Below are 5,000 nucleotides of genomic sequence, written 5' to 3'. Positions count from 1 at the left end.
TTGGAGTATCTGGATTTAGACTGGAAAATTAATTTGACTGGGGTATAGGGCACATAGATGAAGGATGGTTTTGCATATAGGGGAGAAATACCTGAAGAGATGCAGAAATATCTTGTGAAGATGGTGGGGGAGCAGAGCAAAGGACTGTTTTGGGATAAATTGATAGAGAAAAACCTCATTGTTATGCTTCTTGTTCGGCCTAGTTTAAATCAGGAATGCTACCTCACATTTGAGCTTTTAGGCAGGGTAGCTTCTATAAAATACATTATGGGAGTCTCCACAATTGGCACATGGGCGTGACTGAGCAGGGCAATTTGAACGGTCATGACCAGGTTGACAAATCAATCCCACTTGGCTGTTCCAAAGAGAGTACTCAGGTTTGCAGAGGTAGAGGCCGTAGAAGGACGAGGGTAAGAGGAGGATGGGGTGTTGTGGGGTGGAGTAGTCCTGTGGGGGGAGGACAATAAGGATGACGAGTAGTAATAAGGGAAAAGGGGGTAGACATTGAAGAGGACTGTGCAGCAGATGAAGAGAAGAATGTTGGGAGAGAGGAAGGGGTGCTTCGTTAGAGGTTGAGTAATAACCTGGGTGGGTGTTTTGGAATGGTTAGAGTTGTTCGTAAGCGTCAAAGAGGGGGTATTAGCATTAGTGGTCGGAGCCATGATCAAAAGAGGGGTAAGGGTCTGAAAACGATCAAAATCAAATTTTGATAGGCTTGCAGATGAAGGGGCAAGCCTTCACCCACTAACACCGTTATATTTTGAAGTTAAAAATAAAAGTTTCCGGGCGGCTACAAAATCGGCGTGCAAAGCTGGCCCAGACTCTGCCTACGCGCCCATCACGGCCCGCTGCTGAGTCGGAGCGCAAGTCCCAATACAGCGTCACACCTGCGGGACACCCGACAATTTTTTTTTCTGGGTGTCTCATATGTGAGATGTCGTGAGTTAATGCCCCTATTAAGGGTAAAGAATCTTCTTTATTGGCCATGGTGAACCTGAATAAACTGGGGAATAGAAACGGTCTATCCCTCAGGGTCCCCATAAGGTGTAAGGGCTAGGCAATTAACCAAGGGAATACCATACCCATGGCTCCCGGAGGCCATTCGTGATCAACACAAAGCCAGCCTTACATCCTTTCAGCACGGATCTTACACCTTAGGAAAGGGATATAAGAAGGGAATGAAGAAGATATGGAAGAGGAAAGAACGAGCAAGGTATTGGGAAGGAACAAGCAAAAAATATATATATATAACTTTTAAAAAAAGGAAAATAGAAATTCTAAAAAATAACAACACATATTTGGAGCATGTATGTAGTTATAAAGTTTCGTTACATTTTCTTGAAGTACCCCATTTCTTTTAGACATTATAAACACAAATACTATGGATGACAGATAATACTTCAGAGAAAAGGTGCTTCTTATAAGTGTTCATCTGTTCTTTTGGTGAATATCCAATCAGACATTCTAGGATGCACAACATTGTATATGATAAACTCTGATTAATGACAACAAAATACCTAAAACAAGCTCGGAGCAATATAATTATACAAAGAAAAATATTAAACAGTAAATCAACTTTTTCTCTTTGGGGATCCACATTGTATCAAAATAATAATATCAAATAATCTAAACTTCCTGACATTACAGTTTTCATTTTTTAAATTTTGAAATACCAGAATTTTCGGCAATCTGAAAATCCAAATTTCCTTATAATCACACTTTTTGTTTCACAATGCATGTTGCATATAAATTATTAAATATTTCTACAACAGCATATTGTCTTATACTTCGAATTACTGATTTCACCAACCACAATGAACATCAGTACCAAATACAAGTACTTTTTTCATACAGCACAGAAGTTTTACAAAAATATCTTCTTAATAACATTTAGTAGTCCTCATCCCAAAAGTCTTTAACCCTTCGTGTTGGGGTGGCATGTCATATAAACCATGTCCACAGTGAGTTTAGTTTACGAATTGTGTTTACCCATGGATGGCTCTACAAGTACTTAGTTACCAAGTAGTCAATTAGAAGTTGTACTCATCTCACCTAAGTATGCTTTGTTTCACTTTTTATTGCTTATAGTACTTCAATAATATCAGAAAAATCACAAAGTCAATAACCATAATACCAGTATCACTCTTAGGCCACAGCAATTTTTTTTCCTTGAATAGTGGGCCTACAAACCTTAATTTTCAGGAAAAAATTTAAAAAGTAAAAACCCCGTCTTTTTTATTCCAATTTTGCATTGATATCATGACGTCCGTGGAAGAAATAGCAAAAAATAAATACAAATCAATTTCTGTGATTCATTGTGTATGGTATCGTTTCTCCCGTCCTCAAAACAAAAATAAAACATATTTGGCGGGAAAACCTTACTCTCTTGTGTTGCGTCATTTTTTATTTTGATTTCCAAAATAACAAATTCTGGATGAAAGAATTCTTATTCTGATTTCATTCAACTCCTCAAAAGATTTATAGTAAGACAGAATTGTACTTCCTCCAGGTGTGGCTGGAACTGATGCATTCCTTCACTTCCGATCTTTGGAAGGTAGGAGGTACACTTTGAAGATGGGGCTTTTTTTTTTCCCTCCTGCCGACATTTCATTATCACCAGACTTGCCCACTATTCAGGAAAAAAAAAAAATTGCTGTGGCCTTAATAGCATAAAAAAATATAGAAAATTCAAGGAATGGGGAAATCAGGTGAGGTCACATTGGGCTACTAATTGACTCCTGTGCACTTGCGGAGCTATCTGTATGCAACAAATTTCACAGTAAACAATACATATACCTGTGTACAAAGGGTTAACTTTAAAAATATATCTCACCAAATAATCCGTATGGATAAATTCTTTATTTCTCTTATACTAAAAAAGCCCCTAAAGTATGTTAGCTTCTCTTTGGTTTCATCTACATTACACACATTCGTACCTGAAAAAGCAATAGTAGTAAGCATCTACAACTGATAAAGAATAGCAGAATTACACTACTGTGACTAAAGGAATTCTGAATAAATTGTTAAGATCTATGATGAGCTACATACCAGTTTATGTACTCCCACAGTGCAAAAGCATGTAAATAAGAATATACAGAAAAAGTAAGTCATGCATAATGAAAGAGAACATACACTTTTTAACTCCTTAGAATCAGTTAAAAGACAAAAAATCCATTCCATTCTCTATAACTGAAAAGACAACATATCACATTCAACTTCTTCCATAACATTTCTTGTTAAATCATGGTAAACAATTTGATTTATAGAATACTTGTATCCATAAGCAAATAGAAATGTTTCTTGAAGAAATGTACTACATTATGCTGAATATATAAAATATAGACTGACTAACAATGTAATGGGCATATTCTTTTACTTTAATTCAAAAACACAAAATAAACATCAGCATTATACATTTGTTTAGAATCTGTCAAAAAAGAAAATTATCATTCATTATATCTAAACAAGTCCACTGAAGTGTTTTCAAGTGCTGGAATATACAAATAACATGCTATAAATAGAATGAATGTTCATATTCACATGCAAAGAAATGCATTTTACAATAAGGAAATCACCTTCAAATTCTACACTCAGTAAAGGACTATGTAGTCCTTTACTGAAAATACACCTTATGGCGTATTTTCTGCAATTAGGAAAATTTTATCATAGTATGAAAAAAAATCATTGATATGTCTAAAAATGAAAGTGATTTGGTATAACAAAAAGCAATAGCAAATTGTAGAATCAGAATGTAAAATTTCAAGTGTAGTATAATCAAATCTATTTAAAACAGCAAAGACAACAAAATCCTTATGCACCATAGTTTACAATTTTATAATTGCACTTCTTTCTGCCAACATCACTGAAATCAACTATTAGTTATAAATAAGATCATATAAATTTATAAGACTGCATCAAGTGCTTTGTGCACTAGAAAAGACCAAAAAATCTTCACCATTTACACTTTGGCAAGATGGAGCTTCGGTTGGGTCCTTATTTGATAGTAAATATCTTGCCAGAATAAGAGATACGGAGGTTTACATGTTTCATCTTACCAGAATATAGATAGTAGAGTGCAAAGCATCATGGCATCACTTGATCCATAGATCTGGGAACTTGATAAGTGATTCTGGGCTTCCCTTTACTTTGCATAGCTTATTTTCTATCCCCATGGTATTGTTTCATGAGTTCTTTATGACTTACGATATTTGAATTTTCCATATCTGTGCAGTTTTATTCTGGATTATTACCGATAACCATACTCATTTCATTATCTAAACCCAACCAAAACTTCTTAGACACTGAAGTTCATCTAATGCTATCAAATATATAAAAAAATTGGGTTACATGTCAAGGTTCACATATGCCCTCAACTGAATTTAATGCATACAAGTGCATCCCTTGCTAATACTCTCTGCTTTCACATCTACCTTACAATCTGCCTGCCTTTTTCTGCTCTCTATTCCTTTTTCTTTTTCTTCTGCTTATCTCTGCCTTTTCTTTGGAAATGCGTATATTAGATGTTATTTTAATCTAATCTAATCTAATGCACAACAATCTTTACACGGAATACATTATTGACACAAACATATCAGTGCCTATGAGGCAGATGGGAGATGAAATTAACAAGACATTCAATTGTCTACTCTCAGACAATTGGTCTGAGAGCATCACCGGATACGCATACCATCAAATGACAATTTAGATACTTACTGTGATATTTACCACACCCTTTTCTCAATACTATACAGCTTGTTTGTTAACCAAAGTCAATTAAAACTTGATATGATCTGTAAGTCTAACACAGTAGCAGCACAGTATCAATCAACTGCTATAGCTGTTTGCTGGCCTGATCAACAAAGACAAGTTACACTAATCGTCGAAAACATTGGCAGGTGTCCGTCCTATAAATGTTCACCTTTTAGATATCAATGAAATGTACGCAAGGAAAGACATTACTGTAGAGACATTACAGCTAATCAAATTATATAACTGTAATT

At 35.3% G+C, this 5,000-nt stretch overlaps 1 protein-coding gene across 5 annotated transcripts in view; it reads right to left on the bottom strand.

Moving 5' to 3' along the window:
* The window catches only part of LOC113816026 (coiled-coil domain-containing protein 28B), a 25,086-nt gene that overhangs the window by 19,628 nt on the left and 458 nt on the right, over window positions 1–5,000 (bottom strand). The gene's annotated exons all lie outside the window — the stretch shown is intronic.

The sequence above is a fragment of the Penaeus vannamei genome, chromosome 7 (assembly GCF_042767895.1).
Source record: "Penaeus vannamei isolate JL-2024 chromosome 7, ASM4276789v1, whole genome shotgun sequence".
Classification (NCBI taxonomy): Eukaryota; Metazoa; Arthropoda; class Malacostraca; order Decapoda; family Penaeidae; genus Penaeus; species Penaeus vannamei.
Note: the sequence above shows the minus strand (reverse complement) of the source record. Positions and strands in the feature narration are given on the sequence as shown.